We start from the raw sequence: 13,127 nt of genomic DNA, 5'->3' as shown, positions 1-13,127 counted from the left end.
GGCACAATGGCAACAAGATCCGGCGAGGGAGTGCAGGGGAAGTGAGGTATACATAGGGAGTGCACAGGTGAACACACTAATTTGACCAACTGCGCCAATCAGTGGCGCAGTGGCCCTTTAAATCGCAGAGACCCGGCGCGCGCGCGCCCTAGGGAGCGGGGCCGCGCGCGCCGGGACAGGACCGACGGAGAGCGAGTCAGGTACGGGAGCCGGGGTGCGCTTCGCGAGCGGGCGCCACCCGCATCGCGAATCGCATCCCGGCTGGGGGCGGTATCGCAGCGCACCCGGCCAGTAGATCTGACCGGGGCGCTGCAGTAGCGAGGATGTTGCGAGCGCTCCGGGGAGGAGTGGGGACCCGGAGCGCTCGGCGTAACAATAACATTTTGGGGATAATGTAGATTTAAAGTACATTTTTCTGGCCTAACCAAGAATAAAGAGGGATATCATACTCTTGAAAAGGCTTTAAAGTAGAAGGTGAGAATAATTTTATGCATAGAGATCATAAAGGCTACTTGGGACCCCAACACCAAGATAGTTTTTGGTATATATTATCAATTGGAGGATGTTCAAAGCTCCATTACCTCCGTAGTGGAGAAGGAGATATTAAAGGGAATCTGACAGCTTGTTCAACCCCAATAAAGCTTATACACAGGGTTATAGTGTGGGTAAACATAAGTTAAAGGGTGGTACTAAGATAAAGCCCCTGTTGCTAATATGCAATTGAATACGAATAGGACAGAAAAGGGGATGAAAACAGGGATGTTCTCAATGCCAGCTTCCGCATCCATTTCACAAAATAGCTAATTTGCATATTAGCAAGGGGGGCTCTGACTATCTAAAAGGACCACTGATCAGGGTGAGTAAAACATTGTTTTACTAATGTTCACCCACACTATAACCCTTATATGGGGTTTTGTGTGCAAGAGCAAGCTGTCAGATTCACTTTTGGGAGTTCTGCTTTAAGAAAAGTTGAAGAGGTTATCCCGTTTAATAAAACATATCCCCCTATCCACAGGATGGAACCCCTGCAATATCCCATAGGGCGTCCCTCTCTCCTTATATATGGAAGCGACACGCCCCCTCCATGTATCTCTATAAAAGAGTTGGAGATAAAGTGTTTTGGTATCTTTGGCTCTCCCATAGAGATACATGGAGGGGGCATGTAGGCCCCAGTTTTGTTCTGTGGTCAACTCACTCCATTTAGGCTGATAGGTGGGGTGCATAGGGGATACGTTTTTGGATACTGGACTACGCCTTTAAAGGGGTACTCTCATGGAAAACTTTTTTTTTTTTAAATCAACTGGTGCCACAAAGTTAAACGGATTTGTAAATCACTTCTATTAAAAAATCTCAATCCTGTCCAGAGCAGCATATGTTTGCTATGGGGATTTTCTCCTGCTCTGGACAGTTCTTAAAATGGACAGCAGAGGTCAGCAGAGAGCACTGTGGTCATGACATCAGAGGAAATGCATTACTTTTTTGGATTTCTCTTTAGTATACAGCCCCTAAAAAGTACTGGAAGGATTAAGATTTTTTAATAGAAGTGATTTACAAATCTGTTTAAACTTTCTGGCACCAGTTGAGTACCCCTTTAACTTTAAAATTGAGGAGAACGCCAAACTCCCTAAACATATTTTCCAAGACATAGGGGAGGTTTTAAGGCGGGGGACTAAGAATATATTATGACAAAACATTTTTAGAGTAAATTCATGTGTATGTATATATATATATATATATATATATATATATATATGTGGTGAGCTGGGGTGTTGCTATAGGGTAGCAGGGTCTGGTGGTATTATCCCTGGGGGGTCAAGATGTTGTTAACCCCTTAAACTTCGTGACGCCAGGATGTGGTTAGTCCGGTATGGTAACCGCCGTCACCCAACCCAATAACGGTCTTCAATAAAGGAATGTCCACAGCAGGAATTATGCAAGAATTGGAACTTTTACTTGTAATTCTTAAGAAAGTCTTTACAGTTATGCAGTTTCTCTAGAGGCAACCAGGACACAGGATACCTTGCAGGCTTGCTGGAACTTGTAGTATTGAGAATATCTATGCAGGCCACTGTGCTACTAATATTATTCTTGAGTTGAGTAGTAGTCACTAGAATTGTAGATAGAGCTTGATAAATCACGTTTTGAAGTAGCTACAGGTTCTTTAGGCTTTGGCTGAGCTGAGATGAATTTAGATACTACAGGTATTGTGCTTGGCTGAAATCCAGGAGATAAGAGAGATTTTAGAGACTACAGCCCCTTTTATACTAAGGAAGCTGGACTAAAGCCCATTGGTTGCAAATCCTGTGTGTCCTGTACCCAAGGAACTCTGGGTATGTCACATGACAGTGCTTCACATGACTAACACTTCTGTACACATTTGTACAAACTTTATACATAATGACAATGCATACACAATATATACAATGCATTTATCTGATACAATAGAAGGTGAGCAAAGGGGTGAACCCTGCAGAGGAGCCCTATGGACTGCAGGGACTCTTCCTGAGGGGACTTAGGGAGGGTACAGGACCATGTCCTGTACCGGAACACCACATATATAAGTATTTTTTTATATGAGAGAGTTTGCTTGAAGTTGTTAAAGGGAATGTGTCATTATAAAAATAAGCTACTGTTCATTTAAAATGTTTGTTAAACATATTTATTGAGAAATTTTGGTCACCCCCTCTAGAGAACTCTTCCATAGATGCCAATAGGGTTCCCTCCAAGTCTTTTGTTTCTACGTCCTTGGCACTAGCAGTCCAGACAAGATGGCAGCCCCCATAATAATGTTTCAACAATGAAATAAAAAATTACAATCAGAAAATAAAGAACAGATTATAAAAAAAGACAATATCTAGCTCTAATCTGTAAAAAAAAAAAAAAAAATCTAGATGATTCTGGTTAAATCAGTTAATTCATTTTACTTAGGTTATATTTGAATTAATATAATTCCTCAAATTAAAATAGGACACCTGTGGTGATAAGTGTGGTATCACATACAATCATTTTTTAAAAGAACACCTTTGCAGTTTTTGATGCAATTTTTTGGAACTAAACAAAGACAAAGATCAAGCAGGAAGGAGAAGTATAAATCATTCTTTTATATTTCTCATTCTATTTTATATTTCTCATTCTATCCAGTTCTGGCTTTGGCTAAAAAAAAAATCATCAAAACTGCAGTGGTGTTTGTTCCAAAAATTCTGTATGTGAACCAACCATAAAAGAAGCTAGAAAAAAAGCAAAAAACTGGAGCAACTGTAAAGCACTGTCTGATTTTTTTTTAAATTATTATTGAGGAATACGCCTGTGTCTTAACTCTCCAGCTTCTGTCTTTGAGTCAGCTGGGCCTCATGCTGGGTTTCATACATAAAACATTAAACACATATGGCATCCTGTGGTTGAAGGGTCTCCGGAGAAAATAGCCTTGCTGCTCTGCACAATTGCAGGAGAGAAGTGAGAAGAAAAAAAGAGCAAGAATATGAAATTTGAGAAAAACAAGGAATAGTTAAAGGAGTACTCCGGTGGAAAACATCTTTTTTTTTTTTTTTTAAATCAACTGATGCCAGAAAGTTAAACAGATTTGTAAATTACTTCTATTAAAAAATCTTAATCCTTCCAGTACTTATTAGCTGCTGTATACTACAGAGGAAATTATTTTCTTTTTGGACTTCTTTTCTGTCACAACCACAGTGCTCTCTGCTGATACCTCTGTCCATGTCAGGAACTGTCCAGAGCAGGAGAAAATCCCCATAGCAAACATATACTGCTCTGGACTGTTCCTAAAATGGACAGAGGTGTCAGGAGAGAGCACTGTGGTCGTGACAGAAAGAAATCCCAAAAGAAAAGGATTTCCTCTGTAGTACAAAGCAGCTCAAAAGTACTGGAAGGATGAAGAAGTTTTAATAGAAGTAATTTACAAATCTGTTTAACTTTCTGGCAGAAAGTACCCCTTTAAACTCAACAGCAGCTATTGTGTGTTATCACCTTATTCAGATTTTATTTAGAATGTGTTTTTAAATATTATTCTTTATTTCAACCTAACAAATTACATACACAAATCAATGTTCACTATAACATCAATAACTTCCTCCTCAACAGCACAAAGGAAAAAAGAAAATACTGAGAACCTAACACTGTTCAATATTGCTTATACCCAGAATGTCTTTCCTGTCTATCAAAAACATGAATCCATATTTGCTATGTGTGAAAATATAGAAAAAACAGATGTGTCTTTAAGCATATTCTCAAATAACACAACCTTACATATTATTTGCAATTCTATCAAAGTTGGACTATTTTTTTTAGATCTGCTTTCACACAACTATAAACCTTGCTACAAATAACAACTGAAGTTCAGTTCAGAATTTAAAGAAAGAGGCGACTCACTCCCATTCCCGGAAGCTTTAGGGATTTAATTTAACACCTTCCTGTCCTAGGATGTATGCACATGTTCCAGTTGCTAACATGCTAGCGCAACTGTATGTTAGCATATGTCCTGGCGATACCCTGCTCAGAGCAATGCGCTACAGGAGATCGCCAGAGAGACCTGGCTGCAGCTGCTGAGACCGTGATTGCACAGGTCTCAGTAGCATTAATCCCATAGATGCTGTGATAAGTCCTGATCACGAAATCTATGGGGTTGACAAGGGGAGGGGGCTCAACCTGTTCACCAATGGTGATCCTACGCGATTGCAGTATCTCGTTGATTGCTATGGCAGCAGGAGGCCAGCCGATGGTCTCCTGTCTGCCTAGTACGGCAGCCTGTGAGGTCCATTGTGATACTGACAGATGTACTGCAGCATAGCACAACCTGTAAAAAATGTAAAATATAAAAATATAATAATAAAAATATAAAGTCTATACATTATAGGTATTGCCACATCTGTAATGATTTGAACAATACAACTATAATGGTATTAAAAAAAAACATCAATAAAACGCAACAAATGCAAATTTTGGACAAAAACTTGGAATATAAAAGATCAAAAGGTAGCATGAATCACAAGAATTGCACCAATGAAAAGTACAGCTCGCCCCACAAAAAATAAGCTATCACACAATGTGGTTGGACAAAAAATAAAAAAGTTATAGCTGTCAGAACATGACAATAAAAAAAGGAGAAAAAAGGATCATGTTGAGAAAAGAAAAAAGAACATAAAAAAGCTATATAAATTGGCTATCGCCATGATTAAACATAAGTTTTACCATACAGTGAATGCCATAAAAAATAAATGAAAAAAAATGCCAGAAATTTTCACAATATTTTGGAGGTTTTTTTTTTTTTACCAAAAATGCTGCATGTTTCAATAAAGATTTACCGCTAATTTACAGTACAATATATCACGAAAAAACTATCTCAGAATCGTTTTGCTAAGTAAAAGCATATCAGAGGTATTACCACTTAAAGAGACACATGCCAGAAAAATTAGGCCTGGTCATTAAGGTAAAAATAGGCAGCATCCTTAAGGGGTTAAAGTGTAAGTTCAGCGTTGGTCTCCCACCCATTCAAAAAGGAATGGGTGAGAGAAAGCAATTTATATAATTTTTGATCTTGCTGTGACTAAAATAATGCATAATTCTCTATTTCACTTAAATACATATAAATGCCAATATCAGGGACATTTTCCTTTAGTCTGTCCATTAAAGAAAATCTGTCATCAGTTTCACCTGCACTGACCTGTCGGTACAGACAGGTAGTGCAGGTGACACTGATGACAATGATACTCACCTTGTCCCGTTATGTGCTCTGGTTCTCCCGCTATCTTCTTTGGTATCTTCAGTTTTGGGGCCGACTTGGAGCCTGGTGGGAGCTATGTGACATCACCGCTGCTGTTTGCTAGCGGCGAGACCCAGCAGAGAAGCAGGAGCGGTAACGTAATTAAGCTCTACCCATGCTCCAAGTCAGCCCCGACACGAAAGATATTGAAGATGATAGCTGGAAAACGGGAGTACAAAACGGGATCAGGTAAGTATCATCGTCATCAGTGTCATGACAGATTTTCTTTAACCATTTTAGCTCTTGTGTTTTTTTATTCTTCATAAAGTCAGTAATCAGGCAAAGAGCGAAGCTCGCTCCATGCACCAGATGACAGAGTGTGCTGTAAGAGAGATTGCGGTGGTTCTCAGTGGGGGGAATCTCACGATCAGACCTCTTATCCCCTATCCTTTGGATAGGGGATAAGATTTCTATGGATAGAGTACCCCTTTAAATTTTCCACCTACAGACCCATATGAAGGTTTGATTTTTGCACCCTCAATTTTACTTTGTAATGACATCTATCATTTTGCCATAAAATGTACAGCGATCCAAAAAAAACTGAGCAGCCGCGATTTTTTTTTTCAAGTACAGACGCCGTTATCAACTTCTTTTTTTTTTTTTAATACAATTTTTATTTTACTTTAACACATAAAAAAGAGTTTCCAAAATAAAGAAATTATGTACCTTTTAACCCAATGCCCAGCTCCTAGCAAACCCCGTGACTACATAGTTGATTTACAAATTTTACCCCTTTCCTTTCCCAGAACCTCTTGTCTAACCCTTTTTCAAATTCCCCAAGTCTGTTATTTTTCCATAATGGAGTGAATTCCAAACTATTATTAACCTGACACACTTCCTTTAATCTACACATACCTTATAATAAACCATACCCAAACCTCCTCCTGTACCTTTCCTCCTTTTACTACCCGCTTGGGCTTCCAACAATTCCCAAATGTTTTCATAACAACCACCAAACTGTTCAAGCATCTTATATCCAATTCCATTTGTTTCACCCCGTACCAGATCTTGAATTTTAGCTGCCAAAAAATAAAGATGAAAATTTGGGAGACCCCATCCACCCTCCCCTTCAGGAAGAATCAAATTAATGTATTTCATTCCTACCCTACCTCTCCCCCAAATCAATCTATTCATCTCAGCCTCCAACCCACAAAGACACTTTTCTGGTGTCCACAACGGTGATGCTCTAAACATAAACAAACATTGAGGAAGGATCACCATTTTTGTTAGAGACCCTGTCTGCCTGCGATAGTGGTAGTTTGCTCCATACCTTTATTTTTGCATTTATTTTATTCATTAATGGTTTAAGATTTCTTTCCTCAAAAAAATGATTTGCATTACCCAGTTCTATACCTAAATATTTCATGGATTCACCTTTTCCTACTATCTTTACACCTCCAACCCCTGGTGTTACTCCCTCCACCGCTGGTAACAGAAACGATTTTGCCCAATTTATCCTTTTCCAGTAGCCACACAGGGTTATTAGCAATAAAGAAATTAAGTATTTTAGGTTAAGCTCTTGAAGCCCATAAAAAGAGTAAATAAATCCAACTTTTTCTTTTGTTCTTAGGTAAGTCAACAAAGGAAGTAAATTAAGTTTTACACGGCAGCCCCAAATAATCAAATTCACTTGTTGGTTTCCACATCTCCCTCAAGATTCCCAATTTGGACAGAGTAGACACCGAGTTTTACTCTTGTTTATCCTTAAACCCATGAAACCCTCATACCCTTGGACAACATTACTCCACAGAAGCCATATTGCCTAGGAAAAAGAGAACAAGTTATTTTCTTCATGTTCCAAAAAAAAAATCCTTTTATTCAGGGATTCATCTTGACCTGAAGAAACAAGGTTCTGGACGGTGCTATGATTGGAAGAATCAGAACTTATTCTATTCCTACTCTTGCCCTGGGGTTATGGTTTTACCCACTAAATTTAACCCAAAAAACAAATTATTGTAAAGCTTCCACTAAATAAAAAACACAATTTCATTGTGTCAAATGGCCTAGAGCATGTGAAAAATTTGCAACCAAAATGTTTTATGCTGATTGATCAGTGATCAATTATTATGATAAATTATTGCTATGATGATTATTATTATTATTACCTATATTATTTTGATTAAGACCATCCTTAGTTTGAGGGCTCTGTACATAGGATAAGGGGTTGAAATAAATTTCAATGAATTATAAAATCAAGTACAATAGACATAAACAAAGTGACAACACTAAATACTATTACTGGGAATAAGAAGACCCTGCCCATGAGAGCTTACAAGGTGAGGGGAGGGAGACATTAGGTGAGTAAAGCAATCATCCATAGTGCTATACAGTGGCAGCCAGCAGAGTTATTGCAGGTTTTAGCCTATTTTCAAAGAGATGGGTTTTCTATGTGCTTTTGTAATTGGAGATGGGCGAATCGAATCTGACAAAGACGAATTTGTTCCGAATTTCATGAAAAATTTGATTCGGAACTAATCTGAATTTCCTCGCGCTTCGTGGTAACAAATCGCTTCATTCACTTCATTTTGTGCGGGCCAGGGGGCTCTAAATGGCGCTTACACGTGTGAGGACATGGGGCAAGGAATTCTGGGAAAGTGGGTAGGCGGGATCACCCACTGAATCACATGGCGACATGCAGCCTATGAGCAGCCAGCAAGCCCTGTGATGTCACAGTCCTATATATTCAGCAGTCATTGCCGAAGACGAGCATTTCCCGTTTTGCTGAGAGAGCAGAGAATGTGTGTGCACACTAATCACCGTTACTGACAATATAGATCTTTACAGCAGCAAATCCATTCACCTCAAGCCCGCATTCGTTCTGGCTAGAGAAAGAGCAGACACTGTGTGGTCACTAATCAGCGTTACTGAAAATACAGATCAGCACAGGGGAAATCCATTGACCTCAAGCCCGCATCACTGCAGGCAGGCAGGGAGAGTTTAGAAGTCGTTTCATAGTCTGCCAATTGAGATCAACACAGGAAACACTCCCCATTAAAAGACTGCAAGGAACCATATTGCAGGCAGAGACAATTCAGAGAGAGAGAGAGAGAGAGAGAGAGAGAGAGAGAGAGAGAGAGAGTTCGCTTTTTTCTGTTGCAACCATACTGGGGTGTATTACTGTAAAAAATTATATACACACTCCACAGTTCTACGTTTTTTTCTGGTTAAAGCTAATAGGGGGCAGTAAGTGTAAAAGCTCTCTCTAGCTTGGAAATAGCCGTTTTTAATAGTGATTTGCCTCAAATATATTCGGATTGAACCGAATTGTTTCGGAAAATTGATGGGACGGATTTGCTGGGGTAGTGAGTTCCACATTACAGGGTAAACCCAGGAGGAATCTTAGGGATGATTTTTTAAGGAGTGGACAAGGGGAAAACACAGATGGTGGCCTGGTGAGCATCTAAAATTGTGTGAAGGTGTTCAGGAGTTAACAGCTTACACTGAATTTGCAGGTAACAGGTAAAGGTATTGGTAGAGAGAAAAGGCAGAGAAGGAATGAGAGGTGGATTGGTCAAGCAGTAGTGTTGAGCGGCATAGGCCATATTGGAATTCACGATATTTCGCCAATATATGGACGAATATTTGTCATATATTCACAAAACTTGCATATTCGCAATATTCACAGCCTTTTTTTACTATGCGCCATAAAATTTGCATGCGCTTTCACCATAAAATTACATGTGCGATATCGCGTGATAAAAGAGCTAAAAGAAAGGAGGGATCAATATGCACGAAAATTCGCATATGCGAATAATCACATATGCAAATTTTCGGACACCCGCCAGTCTGACATAGTAACTAGTATTGGAGCCTTGTTTACACCACAAGCTGGAAGCAGGGAGGGATGATCACTGTGATGTGTACTGTGAAAAAAAATTAGAACATTCGTAATTGCGAATATTTTGCCCTATATTTGCAATATTCACAAATTCGCGAATATGCGCTATAAATATTCGCATTGCAAATATTCGTGCCCAACACTATCAATCAGCAGAGTTAAAGGGGAACTCAGGTGGAAACAAGTGGAAAACAAATGTTTTCCAATCAACTGGTGCCAGAAAGTTTAACAGATTTGTAAATTACTTTTATTTCAAAATCTGAAGCCTTCCAGTACTTATCAGCTGCTGTATACTACAGAGATACTACAGAGAAAATTATCTCAACCCATTATCTCTATAAATGTAGTCAGTCTGTAGATTCATCTTGAAGCCAGAAGGGAGTAAAAAAAGTAACGATAACCAAGCCGCTTCTCCCCTGAGATAATGTTAAAAGCTGAGTTTATTTCATAAATCACAATGTTTTTCTATGTTACAAGGAACAACCATTCACCTGACATAGATCTCGTAGCGGGATGGAAAAACATTTTGATTTATGGAATAACCACAGCTTTTATTTTTATTCTCTTACAGGAGAAGCACCTTGGTTATTGTTTCTTTTTTTCTCTCCCTTGTGACTTCGATTATTACCGGCCCACTGTGGCAGAGACCTGGTGGACAGAGGCTGCTGACCCAACGACAAGTGAGTCTACATGCTCATGCCCTGAGCACAACCCTCTTTAGGGTAGGGTTTTTTACCTGCGTACACATATCCATCTTAAGAAGTGGTACACTAGTGGCACACCCCAATTTCTTTATTTTAGGTTTGTAATTTCATATTGTAACACAGTAACATAGCTATTGACTACAAAAAGATAAAATAAAGCCATAGGCAAGCTGCCACTGAAGATTACCATATTTTTCGCCATATAAGACGTACTTTGGGGGGGAAAAGTTGGTGCATTTTATACGGCAAATACACATTAAAACCAGTCCTATCGCGGCGGTCCCTGCGGCCATCAACGGCCGGGACCTGCGGCTAATACAGGACATCACCGATCGCGGTGATGCCCTGTATTAACCCTTCAGACGCGCCGATCAAAGCTGCCCGCCGCGTCTGAAGCGAAAGTGACACTTACCCGACTGCTCAGTCGGGCTGTTCAGGATCGCCGCGGTGAAATCGCGGAGTCCCGAACAGCTTACAGGACACCGGGAGGGACCTTACCTGCCTCCTCGGTGTCTGCTCCGTGCCGGGATCCCCTGCATGGCCGGTGCTCTCCTTCGTCATAATCACGTCGTCGCGCATGCCGTCCCGTCATCCAATAAGAGCGGCGTGCGTAGCGACGTGATGGCGGCGACGGAGAGTGAGGATACCCGGCAGCAGAGACGTTCTGGAGCGACGGAGACACCCCGGGGACATGACGAAAGCGATGGAGGGCGACATCCAGGACAGCGGTGACGGGTCTGGAGCGGTGGGGACACGTGAGTATTACCTTCTATACCAGTGTTCTTCAACCAGCGGACCTCCAGATGTTGCAAAACTACAACTCCTGGCTTGCTGGGAGTTGTAGTTTTGCAACATCTGGAGGTCCGCAGATTGAAGGTTCAGAACATTTTTTTTCTAGATTTTCACCCTTTAAAATTGGGTGCGTCTTATATGCCGGAGCATCTTATATGGCGAAAAATACGTTATGTTACCAACCCTCACCCAAAAACTTGAAAATTAACACCTCTAATTTCACTATATTATAGCATCAGTGTAATTTTACTGAATCTAACCAGGATGTCTTCTTCAACCATGTCATCAGAATATTAATAACACAAAACTGAATAACATCTGCCTACCGTTTGCTGGACAGGGGATAGTTAACTACAAAACTTTTTATTCTTTGAGTTAAAGGCAAGAAGAAATTGTAACAAAGATGGCAAATTACTATATACATAATCCAACAGCCTTTGTATTGATACGGCTTTAATGTATTTTTAGATATTATAAACGTGGGAGCTGTATTACACAGTATGAGCTGTCATGGAGACTAGATGAAGGGAGTTCTGGCCATGGTAATATGGAAATCAGTGCATGATCTACATGAAGAGGAAAAGGCCGCTATAACTTGAATTGTCTGTAGTATTCTTGAAAATATTTGCAATGCATATGATCTTTCCTGGTTATTGCTGTCAATATAAAAAAAAAAAAAGCTTCAACAATATTGTGGAAAAATCTGGTTAAAGCACAGTGTTTCATTTCTTGCACATTATGTTTTCTCCATCTACTGAATATATCAATTTCTGCCTACTGAATAACCTTAGCAATAAAAAATAAGAAAGAAAGAAAGAAAAAGAAAAAGGTACTGTCTCACACAGTCAGACTTAGTTCCCAACTGGAAAGGTTGCCCCAGATTAAAAAACACTACATGCAGTGTTTTTTTATTTGGCTTAATTACACTAGATATCTGTTATACAGGGGATAATTGTGAACCTGACTTAACAATGTGTATCTTATCTCTGGTGAATCTACTTGCAACCAATAGTAAGCACTGTATACAAATAGAAGGTTGCAGCAGCACTGTTAGGTCATGTTCACACGTCCAGACATTCCAGAGACTGCGGGCGCCAGCATAACATGACGGCGCTAGGATCCCACAGGAATGCGCCATCTCATATAGACAGCTATGCGTTCCGTGCAGAGTCCGCAGAAAGAATGAAACATCTGTCACAGAAATTCCGCATTGTGTACAGCGCAGCAAGATTCTATTGAACACAATAGGACTCTGCTGCTATGGAATTCCGCACGGAAATTACGGGCATGTTAACATGGCTCTTAGCACATTTTTTTTTATCAAAACGTGTAGGCGCTGGATGTTATTTTTTTTTATAATACTTGCAGTTTCATAGACAGAATACCTTATACTGCATACTTCAGACAGAATTATACAGGGTGGGCCATTTATTTGGATACACCTTAATAAAATGGGAATGGTTGGTGATATTAACTTCCTGTTTGTGGCACATTAGTATATGTGAGGGGGGAAACTTTTCAAGATGGGTGGTGACCATGGCGGCCATTTTGAAGTCAGCCATTTTTAATCCAACTTTTGTTTTTTCAATAGGAAGAGGATCATGTGACACATCAAACTTATTGGGGATTTCACAAGAAAAACAATGATGTGCTTGGTTTTAACATAACTTTATTCTTTCATGAGTTATTTACAAGTTTCTGACCACTTATAAAATGTGTTCAATGTGCTTCCCATTGTGTTGGATTGTCAATGCAACCCTCTTCTCCCACTCTTCACACACTGATAGCAACACCGCAGGAGAAATGCTAGCACAGGCTTCCAGTATCCATAGTTTCAGGTGCTGCACATCTCGTATCTTCACAGCATAGACAATTGCCTTCAGATGACCCCCAAAGATAAAAGTCTAAGGGGGTCAGATCGGGAGACCTTGGGGGCCATTCAACTGGCCCACAACGACCAATACACTTTCCAGAAACTGTTCATCTAGGAATGCTCGGACCTGACACCCATAATGTG

The sequence above is a fragment of the Hyla sarda genome, chromosome 1 (assembly GCF_029499605.1).
Source record: "Hyla sarda isolate aHylSar1 chromosome 1, aHylSar1.hap1, whole genome shotgun sequence".
Lineage (NCBI taxonomy): Eukaryota > Metazoa > Chordata > Amphibia > Anura > Hylidae > Hyla > Hyla sarda.
Note: the sequence above shows the minus strand (reverse complement) of the source record.